Source organism: Podarcis pityusensis, assembly GCF_964106645.2.
Source record: "Podarcis pityusensis genome assembly, chromosome: 16".
In the NCBI taxonomy this organism is placed as follows: Eukaryota; Metazoa; Chordata; class Lepidosauria; order Squamata; family Lacertidae; genus Podarcis; species Podarcis pityusensis.
Window position 1 is genome coordinate 24882864 of NC_138041.1, and position 22593 is coordinate 24905456.

Below are 22593 nucleotides of genomic sequence, written 5' to 3' on the forward strand. Positions count from 1 at the left end.
TTATTTAACATAATTCTTACAAAATTCAAGCAAAATATTGCAAATACATACATATATATTTCAAATAAGCACATATATGTGAAAAAAGGAACAAAAGAGAAGAAAAGAAAAAAAGAAGAGGATACTTTTGGGGGAGGTTCCCCCTTCTCCTTCCACCTCTTCTCAAGCTGTGCCTTCCACCTTTTAAAGACCCGACCACCACGTTAGAGTAATTATCCTCATCGAGTTATCTGCAAGTGGCAGTGGAAGATTCAGTTGGGTCGGTTAGCAGCTAAGAGAGAGTGAACGGACAGCACTCTCAAATCAATTAGCAGCCAGCAAGGATCAAATTGAAAGGTAATATTATTTTCATCTCCTGTCTGGGAGACAGGCTGGAGCGAGCAAGCTCAGGGCTGAACATCATACCCAATTGCTTCTAGTCTGGGAGCTGGAATCCTTGTCATTAATCTCTTCTTCTTCTCTGGCTGCAGTGAATCAGTGCAGAATCTCAGGGAGATGGGTCTGAACATGTGGATGCTCTGAAAAGGGATATGGATCCAAACCCTGCCCCTTGCTCCATCTATATTGCCACACCTCATTTCCCCTTCAGACATGCTCTCCTGCTCTCACTTCAGTTGTTTCACTGTAGCTGGGGGCAGGTGCCATTCCCAACAGCTGCCTGGTTGGTATTAACCCATGGCAGGGCCTTTTCAGTGGTGGCTCCCATTTATAGAATGCCCTCCATAGTGATGTATGTGTCCCTCTCCTTTATTATTGACATTCAGGGAGATTTTGAAAACATTCCTGTTTAACCAGGCAGTTGGTGGCTAAAAAATGACACTGTTCCTAGAAACCCCGAGAACACCAGCTGAGAAAATGTTTCTAAACTGTTTTCAGAATGTTTTGAAACTGCTTTTGCTTGTTGGTGTTTTTTTAAACGTTTAATCATTGCTGTGACTGCCACCCTGGGCTCCTTTGGGAGAAAGGGTGGGATATGAAGCAAATAAACAAAAACAAAAAGAATAAATTTGCGAGGGAGAGAAAGTTGACGAAGAGAAGGAAAAGGCAGAGGCGGTACGTTATCGTTATAGCAACGTAAGTTAAATCGTGTCTGCCTGGAGAAGCAGAGGTGGAAGGGCACCATCCTCTCTAGAAAGGAGACCCCTCCTTCAATGGGGTCATAAATCACCGCTTGCTCTCAGATGATGTTGATGGGGCAAGGAGAAGTTTCCAGGTAGACGGGAGCTGTGCCCTCTGAGTCAAGGAGAAAGAAAGGTCAACTGCCAGGGCCGTCAAAACTCCTCCACAGGTCCATTATGGGCTGCTGTTCACCATCAGTGTGCCTAGGAATGGCTCTCCAGCAGCTGTGGACCCCATCAGGAAAAGCCCCCTTTGGCTTGCTGTTTTTCAGAATCTCGCAAGATGGCTCTCTGAGCTATCATTGCAGAACCAGGGACTGAGATGTGTTCCCTGCACCGAGGAAGCCGCCCGGATAATGAAGATGTAGACACATTTCCAGTGCACAGCCCCAGCTAAGTGCAGGCAAATAATCGCTCTAATTACTCTAATTACTTAAGAGATAGCTCTGTTTTCCCAAGGAAACGTTTTAACATGGCGGCTCAGCAAAATAAACGTGTGTGGCTGGCTCCAACCTCCGAGCTACAGGGCAGCTGGCAAATGCGTCCCTCAGCTGGATGCAGATCTCCAGACTGACCAGGTGTGTTTGCCACTTCAGGGAGGAAATGTCAGTCATGACAGTGGATGTCAGAGAATCTGGACTTAAACAGAAACAGAAATTGCCAATGCTTGATTCATTCCATGTCCGGAACTAAAATCAATCCAGTGATTACTTTTTTTTGTTGCTGTCATCCTGCAAAAGATACGTGAATGTTTATGTCTGCATTTATTTTGCCTTGAAGTGAATGTGGTTGGAAGGAAGTCATGACGATGTCACATAAGCGACTTAATTTCACCACAGCAGAGAGTGAGTCGAATGACGTAGTTTGGGTGGAAGACGAACGGCAGCAGAATGGAAACGCTGCTGCGTGTGAAGACTACACAGTGGAACAGAAAACAATGTGTTCTTACATCCCTAGTTAAGCTTAAGGGTGCAGAAGATCAGGAAGGAAACAAACCTGACCCATTGAGTAGGGAATTCTCCTGTGTAAAGCCTCCTCAAAATGAATGGGGATGCTGAAAGTGCTCAAATGGGATGTTCATGTTCTTGTGGGAATGTTGTAGATACTAGGAGAGGATATATTGATTTAATAGTATCCTTCCTAACTCACACTTGTGAGTCAGCAGCAGAGTACATCCCCCAATATATAGCAGGAAGTTAGTTGGTAGATTCGTTTGAATTTCTTTACTTAAGCAATTCAATATGGCTTTGTTCAGATTGGGTTTTGTTCCTGGCCAGTCCCCTTTTTATCTTTCCTAAAAAGAAGAAAGACACAAGAAGCTTCTTTTAAAAGTAACAAGAAGTTTACTCACATTCAGTTCACAGTTGATTCCCTGAAGGCAGGCTTTAGCTTGTAGTTACAGATACAGTGTGGCTCACATCCTTGTAAGGATGGACCTATGTGCAGCTCGCAGAGAGCCAGCAGTGCAGTCCAAGAGAAGAAAAGGCATCAAAAGAGGAAGATGGCTGTGTGATCAGCCCCTTTTATGGGGTCTCCCAGGATCACACGCAGGGGGAAGAAGCTCCAGAGCAGGTGTGACAGGAAGTCCTCCTGGCTGTGGAGTAACACCCTCCTGTGTGTCCACTCTGGGCAAACAGGAAGTGTTGTACTTGACTGCTTATGTTACATCCCAGAGTTCCGAGCCAGTATACTCATTAGAGCAAATGGGGCACTGCCCCACCAATCTCATTCTGCCCTCAGCCAGCCATCTCTTGACTGTCTTCTTACAAGCAGTCCAGGGGGTGGCCCAGCCTATCAGCTTCCTCTTCCTTATTCTCTTAGTGTTGCCCTTGTAGAACTCATCTGGGAGGAAGATAGGGACAAAACTAGTTGGCTGTTGCCTGTCTTTGACTCTGGAGGCACATACTATTGAGCTCCCTGACTTCACCCAAACAGTCCCAATGGGCATTATGCAGCACTGAATATAACCCTAGTTCCCTAGTTACCCCAGGGGATTGGTAAGACTGGACAAGGAGAAAAGCCCCTTGCTTGCCCAGAAAAAAATGTGGAAAGATGCATGGGTGTCTCTGTGCAGAAACTTTGGCCCTTTGCCTGTTGGGAATGTAGTCTATTGCACAAAGGTATTGTCCATTGGTCTGCCTACTTTCGCATCTGTTCACACTCAGCACGAGTATGCGGCACCTGGAAATTTTGGGGGAAGGGAAAGAAAAAATAAGAACCCCCGGAAATGTTCTCTGAAGTTATTCAGGGCAGTGTTGGCTAACCTAATCAAGGAAGGGCTGTGACTCAGTGCTAGAACATCTGCTTTGCATGCAGAAGGCCCAGGTCCAGTCTATGATGGCACTCTCTGATGGTGACTGAAAGTGGCTGCCGAGACCATATAACACTGGTCCTGAAAGACCTACATTGGCTCCCAGTACGTTTCCAAGCACAATTCAAAGTGTTGGTGCTGACCTTTAAAGCCCTAAACGGCCTCGGCCCAGTATACCTGAAGGAGTGTCTTCACCCCCATTGTTCAGCCAGGACACTGAGGTCCTCCTCTGAAGGTCTTTCGGTGGTTCCCCCACTGCAAGAAGTGAAGCTACAGGGAACCAGGCATAGGGTCGTCTCGGTAGTGGCACCCACCCTGTGGAATGCCTTCTCAGCAGATGTTAAGGAAATAAACAACTATCTGACTTTTAGAAGACATCTGAAGGCAGCCCTGTTTAGGGAAGTTTTTAATGTTTGATGTTTTATCACATTATTATTATTATTATTATTATTATTAGTATTATTATTACGTTCGGAGCCACCCAGGGTGGCTGGGGAAACCCAGCCAGATGGGTGGGGTATAAATAATAAGTTCCTCCTCCTCCTCCTCCTCTTCCTCTGCTTCTGCTTCTTATAGGTCTGAGAATGTCCCCTGTCACTTCCAGTAAGCGTAGATAATACTAAACTCGCTAGACCAATGGACTGACTCTTTCTAAGGCAGCTTCTGACGTTCCTATGTTCAGGTAACGCTCATTCCCACCCTGGCTTCAGACCCAATCATCCATGCCAGTTCTCTGCCCCCTATATCTCCAGGTCAATATGTGGGTCAGTAGTCAAGGCCAGTCCAAGAGAAGTGGTTGCATCTTTCCTCAAGCCACTGTTTAGGTCACTTGCCCCATGAGCTTCCAGAGGTAATTGTCCGACTGCTGCTGGCTGCAACAGCTGGAATAGATGCATCTCAATCCAATCCAAGACTTTTCTGAGGTTCCTGATGTGTAGTCATTCCACCAAGCTGAGCTGAAACAGAAGCAAGTTGCCTGCACAGTGCAGGCACCTTCAAATTGAATTTCAACAGGGAGGTATCAAACGCTACAAGCAGGAAGAGAAAATCAATCGCATTAATGCAAAATGGAAGTTAATTGGCTAGACTCTAACCTTCCTGCGCAGCTTCTGGGGACGATGGGGAGTCCCTGCTTGGGTAGGAGGCTGTGATATCATACTGTAGAGAGAATATGGTTACACTGTCAGGCCTGTCTCCCCCGCATCAGCAGAAGTTTTGTGAAAGGTGTGATGAGGAGTGTTGTGGAAATCAAAACCCACTTTAGCTAATGGGGAGACCCTGATGTTGGGAAAGATGGAGGGCACAAGGAGAAGGGGACGACAGAGGATGAGATGGTAGGACAGTGTTCTCAAAGCTACTAATGTGAGTTTGACCAAACTGTGGGAGGCAGTGGAAGACAGGAGTGCCTGGAGTGCTCTGGTCCAGGGGGTCATGAAGAGTCGGACACGACTAAACGACTAAACAACAACAACAACAAACAAGTTCTTCCTTTCTCAGAGGATCTTGGGATGATGCACAGACTTCAGCACCCACCTCTGTCCAGGCACACCCTTATGTAGAACCCAAAAGGGGGAGGAAGGAGGAGCCACGGGGTGAAAGAGGCAGCACTTCTCCCCCAGCAAACTCCATCCCCCACATGTGGGCGGGCAGACACACATCGTGTATCAGTGAAATACCTGTCCATACTGCACTTGGCTTCCTCCTCCTGAAGCCTGTTGAAAAACAAACCCTTCTCACTACCAACTTAATTATCCCCCATGAATATGGAGAGGTTCCTTCTGCCTGGGAAGCCTTGCAGATCAGCTTCTCATGAATAAATTATCTTTGCTTTGTGAGACTCAATGCACCCTCCCCACCCGTTGGAAGCATCCATAATTACCTTTGAAATACAATCATCTCTTGGATGGGAATGTTTGTGTTGCCACTCTGCTTTCATCTTCCTCCCCCTCTCCCAGAAACGCTAAGCCATTTCCCTTCTCAGGGTGGCTTTATAAAGTTCATCTGGTTAGGGGAGAATTGAAAGCAGTCATTGTTTTTTTGATCCTGCCAAAACTATTCCTGAAAAACAGAAAGGGGGAAAGTCTTCGGCCAACCTATTTGGTGCTGCTTGCATAAAAGCTTGCTTGCTCATCTTCATTGCCCCCTCTTCCCGCCCCACCTGCCCAATAGACTTTATTGCATTCATTGATGTAATCACCTCCACAAATCTGATGGATGCTATAGTGTAGTGATGGCATCTTATTCACTGTATGATTTCTGACTGGCTGCGAATCACTATTCAACTCATCCAGGAGGTGTCTTTGCCCATGGAGACCTCTGGTCAAATCTGATTGGCTAGTCCCATGTGACATCATCCTTTTATGATGGGAGCCATAATTGGCTGAGACTGCTGATGACTGAATGAGCCATCAAGAGGTAAATGATGAAGTATCAATGAGGGAATGAGCCACTGAAGATCATGTTGTTGTTGTTTAGTTGTGTCCAACTCTTCATGGACCAGAGCATGCCAGGCACTCCTGTCTTCCGCTGCCTCCCACAGTTTAGTCAAATTCATGCTGGTAGCTTCGAGAACACTGTCCAACCATCTCGTCCTCTGTCGTCCCCTTCTCCTTGTGCCCTCCATCTTTCCCAACATCAGGGTCTTTTCCTGGGAGTCTTCTCTTCTCATGAGGTGGCCAAAGTATTGGAACCTCAGCTTCACGATCTGTCCTTCCAGTGAGCACTCAGGGCTGATTTCCTTCAGAATGGATAGGTTTGTTCTTCTTGCAGTCCATGGGACTCTCAAGAGTCTCCTCCAGCACCATAATTCAAAAGCATCAATTCTTCAGTGATCAGCCTTCTTAATGGTCCAGCTCTCACTTCCATACATCACTATTGGGAAAACCATACGACTGAAGATCATACACCACAGATAAAGCTTTCAGCAGGCGAGGTTGTTCCGTTACGGCAAAGGGAGCATCAACCTCCATCTGCCCTCAGCCAGCACTCACATGACTGTCTTCTTTCTTATAACCAGCCCAGAAGGCTGGCCCTGCCTGTCAGGTTCCTCCTCTTGAAAAGTATCAGGGTTGCCCTTGTAGAATTAATTGGCACTGCCTGTCATTGGCTCTGGCTCCACCTTCTGTTGGGTTCCTTGCTTACTGACCCATCCATTTCAATGCGCACCAGCCACCGCTGTCTAAAACTTCCCACCCTGGAGGATATGGGTTTTGGATTGCAGCCTTAAGGTTGCATCCAGTGCTGGTCCTACCCAGAGTTAGGCCCATTGATAGGCTGCAGCAAACTTAAGTTCACTAATTTCAATGGGTCTACCTCGAGTAAGTTTAGCATTTGATGCAACTCTTATTCTCTTCACTTCCCACTACTGCTTTTCCATTGAGTCATTTTATATCCTCTTTTTAATATTCGCCTTATTTCTTGTATGTGTTTACTTGAGTTGCTTTGAGTATTGATTTTCCCCACTATGGAAAGTTGACCAATAAATCCATATTACCACAATATCACCCAATATTCCTGGAAGAAATAAGCTTCTCAGCAGAGTAGGTTCACACACTGAACTTAATGTTTCAGTCATTGGCAGAGATGTAGTGGTCCAGAGTCATGTGGAGGAGGGGGGAATCGAAGACCCGTTACCATTTCTGCAGCGGAGTCCCTGTCTCCAGCATCTGAGGGTCACCCAATCAGCACGAAAGGGGAGCTTTTTAAGCTTCTGAGAAGTCATCCTCTCACCCTTCATGGTGCTTGGGGCCAATCAGCATGAAAGGAGGTGAGTCAGCAGCTGAGGATGGGCTCCTAGGGCCACTCTGAAGAACACCACAGAGGAGTTGTTCCTTATGCACCAAAGTTAAGCATTTAGGAGTATGCAGTTTCCAGAATATAGTGTACATGTCCTGTTATGTGCAATGGAACTTGATGAAAAAATGCAACTTCAAAGGATGACAATGGAGCACTCCAGATCATTTCCATGTGCACAAGAAATAGTAGTTTTGTAAGGCAGTGCATGGGGATCTGGGTTGTGTGGGATGTAATCCATTGGAGCAGTCAAATACAACATTCCTTGTTTTCCTAGAGTGGGCACAAGCAGGGGGATGTTACTCCAGTCAGTATAACTTCCTGTTCTACTGATCTGGAGATTCCTCCCCCTGCATGTGACCAGGGAGATGGGTGTGACCCTGGCTGACTCCATAAAAGAGGTGAGTCACACAGCCACTTCTCTCTCTTGATGCCATGCTGCTCTCCTGCAGCCATTTTGTTCTCTTGATGCTGCTCCCTTAAGGTATTTTGCTGTCTGCTGGCTCTCAGCCAGCAGCACATGGGCTCAATCCTCATAAGGGATGAATTCACACTATGTTCTGTAACTACAAGCTAAAATCTGCCTTCAGGGATCATACTGTGAACTGAATGTGAGTAAACTTCTTGTTACTTTTAAGGAAAGACTCTTGTCTTTTAAGAGGGATCAAAGGGGACACCAGGAATAATCCAGTCTGTTCAAGCCAGACTGGATTGCTTAACTAAAGAGATTCAAATGAATCTGCAAATTAACTTCCTGCAGTATTGAGGAGAATTTGCTCTGCTACATGACTTACTAGTGTGAGTGAAGGAGGGATAATATTTAATCAATATATCCTCTCCTACTATCCTTAACATTCCCACAGGTTGATCATTGCAATGCATTCTTAATTACAATTATTGCATAATATGTCATCTTAGAATGGGGCATGGCTATGAGGGAACATGGTTATGACTATCATGAAGGGACCATGCACTTCTGAATTTTCCACTACGCTACTGGTCATTGAATATGCATATACAAGTAGGTCTCTGTGCCTGGGAGTTTAATGTAATGTATTTCTATTTTGCCAGTGAATTAATTATTTGGCAAAGTTCAGAGTTAACCCTCCGTGTTGGCACCCACAACCCATTATTAATACTTCTGCCTCCATTGGTTTAGAGGAGTTAATGGAAGGAGCCAGAGAGTGGATGTTTTGTCTTCAATGACGTCCTCCTGGTAGCTGCCTTTTCTATTTATGCAGGAGAGGATCCCTGGCTCTCTCTGTTCCTTTTCTTACATTGCAATTTCAGACTGGGGTATTTTTCCACATGGCAGAATTATTTATGAGAATTCTGAAAATGTAGATATAATGTTTCCAGCTAATAGAACTCAAATCACTTGTGCTGCACCATTAGAGAGCAAACCTTCCCAAGTAAATTATACACAGGCTGTAAATGGAAGGACTTGTAGTGTTTTTATGACCCTATAAAACTTTGGAAGTTTATTGCTATTGAACAAACAGGAGATCCAGATCCTTGAAACTCAACGGCAGAAACTGATGGCATCCAAAAGCATTGCAGTGACGTCCAGACCCATTTACTGTGATGAATATGATTAGTGGTTTGAGCAAATGGATCAATCAAGGCCTCCTTTGCGGCACAATCTGAAAAGGCCAAGAATAGGGATGGGTGTAATATATTTGAGGTGGTGGTGAATTATTGCATTATATGTGTGTGTTTGTGTGTGTGTGTGTGTGTGTATTGCTTTGCTTCTCCCAAAATCCCCCATATTTTTATAAGAACATGAAAGCAGGCTGCTCATATACTTGAAGGAGCGTCTCCACCCCCATCATTCAGCCCTGACACCGAGGTCCAGCGCCAAGCGCCTTCTGGTGATTCCCTCACTACAAGAAGTGAGGTTGCAGGGAACCAGGCAGAGGGCCTTCTCGGTAGCAGTGCCTGCCCTGTGGAACACCCTCCCATCAGATGTCAAGGAAATGAACAACTATCTGACTTTTAGAAGACATCTGAAGCCAGCCCTGTTTAGGGAAGTTTTTAATGTTGATGTTTGATCGTGTTTTTAATGTTCTGTTGGGAGCCGGCCAGAGTGGCTGGGGAAACCCAGCCAGATGGGTGGGATATACCGGTAAATAACATTTCTTCTTCTTCTTCTTCTTCTTCTCCTCCTCCTCCTCCTCCTCCTCCTCCTCCTCCTCCTCCTCCTCCTTCTTGTCAGCCCAATGACCCATCTAGTTCAGCATCTGGTTCTCCTGAAGAAGGAGGAGGAGGAGGAGGAGGAGAGTTTGGACTTGATATCCTGCCTTTCACTCCCCTTAAGCAGTCTCAGAGCGGCTAACAATCTCCTTTCCCTTCCTCCCCCACAACAAAAACTCTGTGAGGTGAGTGGGGCTGAGAGACTTCAGAGAAGTGTGACTGGCCCAAGGTCACCCAGCAGCTGCATGTGGAAGAGCGGAGACACGAACCCGGTTTACCAGATTACAAGTCCACTGCTCTTAACCACTACACCACGCTGGCTCCCAGCGGCTAGAGGACTCAAACTTATGAGGTCCCTGAGTCTTAAACTGGAGGATCAAACAGCCACAGCAAGTGCCAATGATATACCAGATACTTACCTGTGGTCCTACAACACCTGGCAGGAGGTGGTGCATTATAGCGCCACTGCAGCAGGTGGTCAGGAAGGGGTACTCCAGCTGCTAGCTTCACACAGATCAGGTGACACATGGCAGCCAGTAGGGCTCAACCTGTTGACTGCAGCTGAGCTTCTCACTCTTATTCATTGCTCAGTAATGCCCATCTAAGAAGCACCCTCTGGATTTCACCAAAGATTTATTGGGCTTTTTGAGCCTTCCAGTTAGAGATCCATTCTGCAGCTTAGATATGTGTTCTGAGGCTATGCTATGCCATCTTCAAGCAGAGGTGGGAGTCCTGCATTCTTCTCAGATTGAAATGTAGGCACAAATCTTAAGTGTCCTGTTCTCACCCCTGACTTCATAACATAATCTGCTACCAAGCAAAATTCAAGGCCTGGTACGAACATTAAGAATCCATGCAGCTCAGGACGTGGTTACTTTAAAAACTGCCTTATGTACCCAGAAGGTCACTGCTCTCTGCAGGAGAGTCTCTCCTTGAAACTCTGAAACTAACAGAACCCCCCTCCTCCCTGACAGCAACTCAGAGCAGTTTGGAACAGAATCCTTTTGTTGAAATACAACAGGTGCCCACTTTTTGTAGTTTCTAGAAATAATTAAAGGTATTTTTGCATGCAACATTTTTAGTTCAACCACCTTTGGTATTATATTATTATATTATATTATATTATATTATATTATATTATAGTAGAAAGACATCTACTTCTGATTCATTGACTATGCAAAAGCCTTTGACTGTGTCGACCACAGCAAACTATGGCAAGTTCTTAAAGAAATGGGAGTGCCTGATCACCTCATCTGACTCCTGAGAAATCTCTATGTGGGACAAGAAGCTACAGTTAGAACTGGATATGGAACAACTGATTGGTTCAAAATTGGGTAAGGAGTACGACAAGGCTGTATATTGTCTCCCTGCTTATTTAACTTATATGCAGAATTCATCATGCGAAAGGCTGGGCTCGATGAATCCCTAGCCAGAATTAAGATTGCCGGAAGAAATATCAAGAACCTCAGATATGCAGATGACACAACCTTGATGGCAGAAAGTGAGGAGGAATTAAAGAACCTTTTAATGAGGGAGAAAGAGGAGAGCGCAAAATATGGTCTGAAGCTCAACATCAAAAAAACGAAGATCATGGCCACTGGTCCCATCACCTCCTGGCAAATAGAAGGGGGAAGAAATGGAGGCAGTGAGAGATTTTACTTTCTTGGGCTCCATGATCACTGCAGATGGTGACAGCAGTCACGAAATTAAAAGACGCCTGCTCCTTGGAAGAAAGGCGATGGCAAACCTAGACAGCATCTTAAAAAGCAAAGACATCACCTTGCCAACAAAGGTCCGTATAGTTAAAGCCATGGTTTTCCCGGTAGTGATGTATGGAAGTGAGAGCTGGACCATAAAGAAGGCTGATCGCCGAAGAATTTATGCTGTTGAATTATGGTGCTGGAGGAGACTCTTGAGAGTCCCATGGACTGCAAGAATATCAAACATATCCATTCTCAAGGAAATCAGCCCTGAGTGCTCAGTGGAAGGACAGATCGTGAAGCTGAGGCTCCAATACTTTGGCCACCTCATGAGAAGAGAAGACTCCCTGGAAAAGACCCTGATGTTGGGAAAGATGGAGGGCACAAGGAGAAGGGGACGACAGAGGACGAGATGGTTGGACAGTGTCCTCGAAGCTACAAACATGAGTCTGACCAAACTGCGGGAGGCAGTGGAAGACAGGAGTGCCTGGCGTGCTCTGGTCCATGGGGTCACAAAGAGTCGGACACGACTAAACGACTAAACAACAACAACAACAATTATATTATATTATATTATATTATATTATATTATATTATATTCAGTAGTTTTTTTCTGGGGGCACACAGGGGTATGTGTACCCCTAAACATTTTGTGACTCTAACTGGAGATTTTTTTTGGAAAAAATTAGTTTCTTCTCTAGCATGGTGAATTTTCAGTTCCATTGCTACCCCCATTGACAGCCTTTTCTCCATTTACTGTATTTTTCCCAATTTGAACAATAAAATGGTGGTTTTCTTGAGTCAAATGAGAGTACCCCTAAACATTTTTTTAAAGAAAAAAAGCACTGTTTATATCTCACCATTACTCCAAGAAGCTCACCATTTTCTCCTCAATTCACGAGAATCCAATGAAGCACAATGTTGGAAGATTCAGGACAGATAAAAGAAAGTCTTTCTTCATGCAATGCAGAGTTAAGCTTCAGAACTCGTTCCCACAGGACGCAGTGATGCCCCCCAACTTTAATCATCATCGTCATCATTTTATTGATTTGTTTTGGATTTTTGGATGTGATGCCAATAAAAGGTTAGATGATGATGATGTTGATGATGATGATTTTATTTGTATGCCGCTTTCCCATAGTTAAAATAATGCTCGTGGCAGCTTACGACATGACAAGATTGACATAATTACCAACATAACAAAAGTCATAAACAATAAATAAAACACATCAAAAAGTACACAACCAAATGGAAAACAATTTCCACATAAATCATAAAATCTAAAACTAAGAATACAGCATTAATATCAATCACAATTCTAAATGACATAGATTTTTAAAAAAGCAATTAAAAACAAAAACAAAAAAGTGATATGTCATGCAGGTCATCGTCTATAAAATTTTATTTTCAGTTTATGAAGTATTCTATATCCACCCACCATGCTGATGAAGAATTCTACAAAACAGTAGTCAATATCCGGAATTACTGTTCAGTGTTGGACATCATTGTTGAATACACAAAGCTTCACAGCTTGTCTTCCACCATACAAAGTTTGGTACCTCACTTCATTTAAAGATTTTCAGAGACTTTGAGACTAAAGATTTCATTCTGAACTTTTTATGATTTGAAGGAATTCTATCAAGATGGTCTATTACCTATGTATATGGTCATCGTGTTGCCTAGGCATTGTTGACGTTCTCTTTGCAACACAGGGGTTTGTTTGGCCCCATCCCAAGCCAGGTGGAGAGAAGCAGGGCAGAGTCCTTCAGGCTCCCAGCAGGTCAGTCCTGGCTTTAATAGAGGATTAGATAAATTCAGGAGGAAAGGGCCACCAAGGGTTACTAGTTATGACAGTTGTGTTCTGCCTCTATGGTCAGAGGCTGCAATGCTTCTGAATGCCAGCTGCCGGAAACCACAGGAGGGAAGAGAGCTCATGTTCTCAGGTACCACTTGCAGGCTTCCCACAGGCATCTGGTTGGACTAGGATGCTGGACTAGATGGGCCCTTGGCCTGATCCAGCAGGGTTGTTCTTATGTCCTTCAGCTCTTCTGGCCCAAGCAGGGGGGTCTGGACATTGACTCCAGCATTTTGCTTTAGGCAGAACTTGCTGGCAGTGCCGGCGCAGGGAGAGATTTATGACAGTAGGAAGGCATCCGTCCTCTACCGGTTCCCGTTTTTCATGTGACAGAGCCTGACAAAGGACTGAGCACAAATCTGCGGTGCTCCACACGGAGAGGATCGGATGAGTCAACTCCAGCATGCCTGCCTTGCTTTGCAGCATGCAGATAAATTTATAAAGTTTTTCATATTTTATGAACGCGATCAAGCAGGCAGTAGGGGAGAAAAAAAAGAGAAAACCATCATCATATCTGAAAGGATGAACTCTCTAGAGGGCTTTGGGGTTTAAGCATCTTGCTATACAGCAGTAGCAGAAATACAGAAGAAAAATAACAGTATGGAGATTCACAGTTTACGGTGCCCAGTGGAGACCTGGCTTTTTCAGGGCAAGGTCATCTGATTAAATGGATAGTTCGGGCTAGGGCATTCGCCATTCCATTTGATGGCTGTGCTGTGGCTCCACGGTCAGAGTCTGCAACGCATCTGAATACCAGTTGCCGGAAAGAGCAGGAGGGGAGAGGGCTCTTGTGGTCAGATCCTGCTTCTGGGCATCCTTTTGGGGCAGATGGTTGACCACATTGAGAACAGGATGCTGGGCTAGAAGGGTCACTGGCCTGATCCAGCAGCCTCTGCTTATACAGTGATACCTCGGATTACATACGCTTCAGGTTACATACGCTTCAGGTTACAGACTCTGCTAACCCAGAAATATTACCTCAGGTTAAGAACTTTGCCTCAGGATGAGAACAGAAATTGTGCTCCGGCGGCGTGACAGCAGCAGGAGGCCCCATTAGCTAAAGTGGTGCTTCAGGTTAAGAACAGTTTCAAGTTAAGAACGGGCCTCCAGAATGAATTAAGTTTTTAACCCGAGGTATCACTGTATCCTTATTTGCTCATGGGAAAGTTCTGTCAGACAGAATACAGCTAAATTTGCAAGCTGGGGCAGGGGTGGCTCCACTGAAGGCTGTGGGCCGTATCTGGCTACCGAGAGGGTTTTTGTGACTCCCACTCTGGACCCTCCCTCCAAATTATAAAACAGTAACTAAGTCACTTTAGTGCTGAATCAGGTTTGTATTTGATATCAGAGGAGGCTGGACACAGTTTCAGGTACTGGAAAGGCAGGGCCTTAAGGCCCAAAGCTCCTAAGGACCGCACGCAGCAGCTTCATATACAGTGGTACCTCGGGTTACATACGCTACAGGTTACATACGCTTCAGGTTACAGACTCCGCTAACCCAGAAATAGTGCTTCAGGTTAAGAACTTTGCTTCAGGATGAGAACAGAAATCGTGCTCCAGCGGCGTGGCGGCAGCGGGAGGCCCCATTAGCTAAAGTAGTGCTTCAGGTTAAGAACAGTTTCAGGTTAAGAACAGACCTCCGGAACGAATTAAGGACTTAACCCGAGGTACCACTGTAGATATTAAATAGCCTCGGGGATAAATGGTACCCAAGCCAGCTCAGCCATTGGATGCTGGGCCTGATGGGAAGTGATGCTGCAAAACACCTGGAGAGCCCCTAGTTGGTGAAGCTCAGCCTGTGTGCTCTTTTCATTCTGAGGGGGTTCATCGTTATCGGGTCCAGTGAGAGCAACCACCTGTATCTTGCAAGTGTGTGTGTGTGTGTGTGTGTGTGTGTTTGACAGGATGGATTGCACATATTGATAAAGCCCGGAGCATCATGTTTGGGTGCAGGGACATGGTGAGGGAGGGAGGGAAAGAGAGAGAGAGAGAGGCAGAGAGATTTATGGCCGTAATAAAGGGCAGGTGGAGAAGCCTTTTCCTGCAGCACTGACTGACATTTGTGTTTCAAATGGAGCGTAACGTCTGCCAAATAAGTAGCTCAGGCAGCTCAGTCGGATGAGAGCTCAGCCGTCTTGCTTCTTTCTGATCTGGACCAAGATACTTCTCCTGCCTCCACCCCCTATGCTTTTGGAAGCAAGCTTCTGGACCATGGGTAGGCAAACTAAGCCCGGGGTCCAGATCCGGCCCAATCGCCTTCTAAATCCAGCCTGCAGACGGTCCGGGAATCAGAGTGTTTTTACATGAGTAGAATGTGTCTTTTAATTTAAAATGCATCTCTGGGTTATTTGTGGGGCCTGCCTGGTGTTTTTACATGAGTAGAATGTGTGATTTTATTTAAAATGCATCTCTGGGTTATTTGTGGGGCATAGGAATTCGTTCATTTTTTATTTTATTTTCAAAATATAGTTTGGCCCCCCACAAGGTCTGAGGGACAGTGGACCGGCCCCCTGCTGAAAAAGTTTGCTGACACCTGACACTTTCTGTAGGCATTACCATGAATCCCCTGATGCTATGATACCTTTTATTCAAACTGCCTTGAGACACAGGTTTAGAAGGCAATTAAAAAAGCATAGATCAGGACCATAATCAGCGCTGCTATTTTGTGGGTTTCGACTTTGCCTTCACAGATGGATTGCAAATCCCATGAGCGATAAAGGGGGTCATCTGACTTTGGAATGCTATTGACCGGTTGACTAGTGGGCAATCTCAAGCATCTGTAGAACTTGGCTCACTGGGTGGTTGGAGGAGATAAAACAAACTGACATGCCATCTGGATCCAGTTTCCTACCCCTGGCCTAGAGATAGTCCTGAGGATCGGAGAGAGAGGCCTCTAGGGCCACATTTGCCCCTTCCTCCCCCCAGGCCTGAGGCTTCTCAGCCCTGTCCTAATAGAACTTAGTGCACCAAACCGGCATAAAACTGGGTTGTGTGACCTGCCTGCCACTGTAATCTAACTGCACCCTCTGGCTGCAACAATGCACTACAGCCTTCAGCACTCCCAAAACTGTTGTGTGTCCAGAACTGGATGCCATGAGACAAACATTTCATTCTCCCAACAGCTGGGCTGGGTGCCCGCATTTGACAACTGTCACCTGCCCACTTGCTTCAGCCTTGATCCTCCGGTCTCCCCCATCCTCTTGTGGCATTCTGTTTCACGTCAACTCCCCCGTCACACATGTGGTGCTGACAAATGTTTATTAATGAATAATTGCATGAAATATTCACAAGCCAGCAATATTGAATATTTTAGTAATATTTTGGCATGCATAATGGATGGCACGCAGCACTCACTATTTATTAAACATTGACTCTCATTATTGCTTCTGAGAGGGGCTGAATTACACCCCCTCCCCCCAACACACCCACCCACCCACCCACCCACACCCCTCCTGGCAGTTCCCCTTCCTCGTCTTAATGTCTGTTCCACAAGCAAACCATCCTCTCCACCCCTTCTAGAACTGCTTCTGAGCACAATCTCAGGCTCAGGAGCTGTTTGTGGCCCTCCAGGGATATATTTATGGCCCTTGGGATTCTCCCAGGGCCAAATCATTCACTGCCCTTGTTCAACACTCTCCTTGAATTGTAGAGTTGGAAGGGACCCTGAGGCTCATCTAGTCCAACCCCCTGCAATGCACGAATCTCAGCTAAAGCATCCATGGCAGGTGGCCATCCAACCTCTGCTTAAAAAAAACGCCTTCAAGTGCTTTTGGAGGTTTTGAGTGTTTTTGCCTGGGTGGAATGGAAAGGATCCTTGAACTGCAATAGAGCCCTGCTTGGTCAGGCCAGTGGCCCATCTAGTCCCTCATCCTGGTCTCACAGTGGCAAAACAGGGAAATCCCACAAGCAAGATTTGAGCACAAGGTAACTCTATCCACCTGTGGTTTCCAGCAACTGGTATTCAGAAGTGTTACTGCTCTTTAAAATAGCACAGGAACAACTTCATAATCACTCAAAACAGCCTCCTTGACCCAACCCAGTTCCAAAAAGTTCAGCTGCTACCGAGACTTGATGCAGCAATTACAGTAGCAAAATGAAGGCTGGCTTATGACTACTATGTAAGTTACAAAAGTACTAAATGCAAGTTCAAAAATGGTGTCTGAGCTGCAGAGCTCAGACAGGCACATGCAATCAGCTTGGAGGCATGATAAAGAAAAGAGAGGCTGCCCGGGCAGGAGGAAAGTATGTGATGTTATAGCTTCCTGCAAAGGCACACAAAGGAGGTGATCTCACAGAGTTCTCTCTAGTAAATTTACAGGGAAGCTCTGTGAGACTCAGCCCCTTCATGGGCCCATCTGGCAAAGCATGAATTGTTGGTTTGACTGCAATACCTGAATACCTGAAGGAGCATCTCCACCCCCATTGTTCAGCCCCGGACACTGAGATCCAGCTCTGTGTGCCTTCTGGTTGTTCCCTCACTTCGAGAAGTGAGGTTACAGGGAAGCAGGCAGAGGGCCTTCTCGGTAGTGGCACCCACTCTGTGGAATGCCCTTCCACCAGATGTCAAGGAAATAAACAAATATCTGACTTTTAGAAGATATCTGAATAGGGAATAGTATAGGGAAGTTTTTGATGTTTGATGTCTTACTGTATTTTAATTTGTTAGAAGCCACCCAGAGTGGCTGGGACTACCCAGTCAGATGTGTAAATAATAAGTTGTTGTTGTTGTTGTTGTTGTTGTTATAATGTCCCACAATTTTAACAATATGCACCTGAAGACCAGCTACTTGAAATCCTGCAGGCTAAATGCAGGTGCAAGGAAGAGAGCTTAAAAGCTCTTTTTTGTGCCAGGAAAACCTGGTGCTAAAGAGCTTTTAAGATCTTTGCCTTGCATGGGGAGTGAGGCCTTCTTTGTGCACCAGCTCAAGAAGTCCTGGGCTGTTTTCATGAGATCTTGTGGGAACTTAGATGGCCCTGCAAGATCTCATGAGAGCACCTCAGGGTTTCCAGAGTTGTTGAACAGAGAGCTTTTAAGCTCTCTACCTCTCTTGAAAGGCAGAAAAAGGGGCTAAGGATTTACAGGCAGGCCAGTTCCAGAAGCCTCAGGATGCTCTTGTTGGGGCAGTTCCAAGGCTCTGAGTACAGTCGTACTTTGGAAGCTGAGCAGAATGCATTCCGGAAGTCTGTTTGACTTCCAAAAGGTTCGACAACCAAGGCGAGGCTTCCGATTGGCTGCAGGAAGCTCCTGAAGCCAATTGGAAGCTGCGCCGGATGTTCAGCTTCCAAAGAATTTTCGCAAACCGGAACACTCACTTCCGGGTTTGCGGCATTCGGGAGCCAATGCTAAGGTGCTAAGGTGTTCAGCTTCCAAGGTACGGCTGAACAGTGGACGCTCAGGTTGCGAATGTGATCCATGCGGGAAGCATGTTCGCAACCCGCAGCATCCGCAACCCTCAGTGCTGTGTCTGTGCATGCGCGGGTCGTGATTTGGCACTTCTGCGCATGCACAAAGCGCGATTTAGCGCTTCTGTGCATGCACAAGCACCGGAAGTAGCCCGTTCCGGGACTTCTGGGTTTGGCATGGTGCGCAACCAGAAATCGTGCAACCCGAAGTGTCTGTAACCCGAGGTATGACCATATATGCATTTTCATGTATTCCAGGAACTGTTGGAATTCAACCTCTGCATAGCATGCGATTGTACTACAGTGGTACTTCAGGTTAAGTACTTAATTCGTTCCGGAGGTCCGTTCTTAACCTGAAACTGTTCTTATCCTGAAGCACCACTTTAGCTAATGGCGCCTCCCACTGCCGCCACTCCACCAGAGCACAATTTCTGTTCTCATCCTGAAGCAAAGTTCTTAACCCGAGGTAATATTTCTGGGTTAGCGGAGTCTGTAACCTGAAGTGTATGTAACCTGAAGCGTATGTAACCCGAGGTACCACTGTATTTTGTTTGTTTGTTTCTTAAAGGGGTGAACTGGAACTAGTTCTGGTTCCTTTTCAAAAGGAACTTTCCAAACTCTGACAATCGCCAATCTTCCCTAAACCAGAAGAGAAAGCCTGTTGAGACGGCATCTCTCCAAGACATCCATTTGCATACCCACATTTCATCTGACAGCTCCACGCAGCCAAAGAAAAACAGTTGCCTCCGACCCTCCCCTCCCCCTTGACGCTCATATTTTGTTTTTATTTCGGTCTTCCTGCCCCTCTGGCAATGGTAATACATTATTTAGCTGCTGCTGTGGTTCATGATTTTCCTTTTTTAGTGATTTAATAAAAAGCAAACAGACATAAATCCATTTTAGAGAGGGGCTTCCCAACACCCCCCTCCCTCCGAAAAGTAATGGAGAGTCACAGGAGTCGGAAGAGGAATTAAAGCAACAATTCACGATCCTGAGCTTTCTGCCTTTGAGAAACCCAGCAGCTGAATGAAGGCACAGTGAGAATCCTGCAAAGAGAGAATACGCTTCTTTCCCTCCCCCACTTTTAAATTTAATAACTTAATTTGATGATTGGTTGCTTCATTTTTATTTTCATTTTTTGCCGCTGAACTGCACGCTTTCTATTAAATGCATAATTCAGGTGTCTCCAGACATGCAAGTCGGGCCTCATTACGTCTCAGTCAAATGAGGTGGAAATAAAACTGAGTTGTTACTTTGGAAGAAGGCGGATTGCTTAATAGATGGGAAGGATCACGCCCCATTCCAGCTTCTCCCCATGAAAGGCTTTGAAACAAACACTAATATGGTGCTGCAAATTGAAGAGGGATGGGGCAGAGGGGGCACTAGAGTAGCAGCGGGAAACATCTGGCTTGGGGGTCTAATCTGGCCTGGTGGTGTTGTTTAGTCGTTTAGTCGTGTCCGACTCTTCGTGACCCCATGGACCAGAGCACGCCAGGCACTCCTGTCTTCCACTGTCTCCCGCAGTTTGGTCAAACTCATGCTGGTAGCTTTGCGAACACTATCCAACCATCTCATCATCTGTCGTCCCCTTCTCCTTGTGCCCTCCATCTTTCCCAACATCAGGGTCTTTTCCAGGGAGTCTTCTCTTCTCATGAGGTGGCCAATATTGGAGCCTCAGCTTCAGGATCTGTCCTTCCAGTGAGCACTCAGGGCTGATTTCCTTAAGAATGGAGAGGTTTGATCTTCTTGCAGTCCATGGGACTCGCAAGAGTTTCCTCCAGCACCATAATTCAAAAGCATCAATTCTTCGGCGATCAGCCTTCTTTATGGTCCAGCTCTCACTTTCATACATCACTACTGGGAAAACCACAGCTTTTACTATACGGACCTTTGTTGGCAAGGTGATGTCTCTAATTTTAAAGATGCTGTCTAGGATTGTTATTGCTTTTCTCCCAAGAAGCAGGCAGTCTTTTAATTTCGTGGCTGCTGTCACCATCTGCAGTGATCATGGAGCCCAAGAAAGTAAAATCTCTCACTGCCTCCATTTCTTCCCCTTCTATTTGCCAGGAGGTGATAGGACCAGTGGCCATGATCTTCGTTTTTTCGGTAAAGGACCTGGTAAAGGACCTCATTTGCTCCAAAGGGCATTTTTTGCTGGAGGTGCAACAGCGTGGATCATTCAGTTTGTAACTTCAGGGTTAGCTCAGTTGTCCATAAGTGAACAGGCCAAAGTTACTTTGCTTAGCAACCAGGGATGCGCATGATCCTTAGTGAGGTAGCATGTGCTTTGATTGGCTGTGTAACTGGGGAGGTGCTTTCCGGTGAATGTGAAGTTGAACCTAACTTTGCTCTTAACAAGGCCTGCCCTAAAAGATAGAACTGGCCCCTGTTCCTTTACCCTCAAGTTATATGCTTTTTTGGTTCACTTTCCTCAGTAAAGTGTTATCAGGGTTTCTTGTTTCCAGAGAGTGTTGAAGAGAGTATCAAAGCCTTAAGGGCCAAGGAAAGAGGTTTAGAGGATAATAATAATAATAATAATAATAATAATAATAATAATAATAATAATTTATACCCCACCCATCTGGCTGGGGAAAATCTGGGCAGCTCCCAACAGAATATTAAAAACATGATAAAACATCAAACATTAAAAACTTCCCTAAACAGGGCTGACTTCAGATGTCCTCTAAAAGTCAGGTAGTTGTTTATTTCCTTGACATCTGAGGGGAGGGCGTTCAACAGGGTGGGCGCCACTACCAAGAAGGCCCTCTGCCTGGTTCCCTGTAGCTTCACTTCTCACAGTAAGGGAAGTGCCAGAAGGCCTTCAGAGCTGGACCTCAGTGTCTGGGCTGAACGATGGGGGGTGGAGACGCTCCTTCGGGTATACTGGGCCAAGGCCATTTAGGGCTTCGAAGGTCAGCACCAGCACTTTGAATTGTGCTTGGAATGTACTGGGAGCCAATGTAGGTCTTTCAGGACCAGTGTTATATGGTCTTGGTGTTATAAGGCCTGAGGTTCTCTGCCGCTTACATATCAAGTGCTTCCTGTGTGGCACAACATCACTTTCCTCCATCCTCTGAAAATTCCCCTGGGTTTTCAAAGAGATTTGAAGTCGTCTCCAAGGTTTGTGGAAGGGGAAGCTTTTAATGTTTAAAAGACTATTGTATTTTGATATTCTGTTGAAGGCCACCCAGAGTGGCTGGGGAAACCCAGCCAGATGGGGAGGGTATAAATAAATAAATGGCTGTTGTTGTTGTTGTTGTTGTTGTTGTTGTTGTTGTTGTTGTAATACACCTGGAGGCCTGTGTGTGTGTGTGCTCTGCTTCTGCTGGGTTCCTTCTGCTCTGATTCTCCACCCCAGGCCTCCCTCCGATGTTGACAGGAGCCTTAACATGTCCCCCGAGATGGAATCTGCCCCTGACAGATGAAGCCCCACACGAAAAAGCCCTCTGTCATTCACTAGAGACACCTGCTTTTCACCCTGCATCGAGTTCCTTCTCTTGCGAGAGTATAAGGCACAAGAGGGGGAGCTTTAACTATATACTTAGGGATTATTTATATAGAGAGGACACATTATAAAAATAGATAGGTTCCCCACGCCTGGATCGCACTGGCTTCGCGCCGGTATCAAGCTAAGTGATAAGGAGTAATGAAACTCGTGTGCTACCCAATCGGAGGAGATAACCAGCTGCTTGGAGGCTGCCGGCTGCTCCCTTTGTCAGAGGAAAAGAGCAAGGGATGGTTTTTCTGCCTGCCGAATCCAGTCACACTTCTCCCCATCTCGTCCCTAATCTGCTCTCTCTTTGTGGGGGACACAGACAATCAACGACACAGGAGAAGGTGGTGGATTTTGGCCTTCATTTTCTTAAACGTGCTCTAAACTGCATTTGTAGCAGATTTCAACATGCTCTCTGGATTCTTCTTCTTCTTCTTCTTCCTCCTCCTCCTCCTCCTCCTCCTCCTCCTCCTCCTCCTCCTCCTCCCTGTTATTGTTCCAGGCTTGCATTCCATGTTAACCTGACTCAGGGTGGACCCCGGGAAATGAATGAACATGACTGATTTAGGCTATGGTTACCAGACATCCCCGTTTCCCGGGGACAGTCCCCAGATTTTCAAATCTGTCCCCGGATTTCATTTAATGTCCCCGGATTTATATTTTAAGTGTTGTAGATTTATTAGTAAGGAATGAATGTTGTGTGATTGGTTCAACAGCAAAAGACACAT

At 45.8% G+C, this 22593-nt stretch overlaps 1 long non-coding RNA gene across 1 annotated transcript; it reads right to left on the reverse strand.

Annotated features, from left to right (window-relative positions):
• Positions 1–2348: 2348 nt before the first annotated feature.
• Positions 2349–5299, reverse strand: LOC308465253. The gene is made up of 3 exons (XR_013980388.1): positions 4524–5299; positions 2886–2960; positions 2349–2412 (listed from the first exon to the last, which is right to left on the reverse strand). It is a non-coding gene; the product is annotated as an uncharacterized lncRNA (long non-coding RNA).
• Between the last annotated feature and the right edge of the window lie 17294 nt (positions 5300–22593).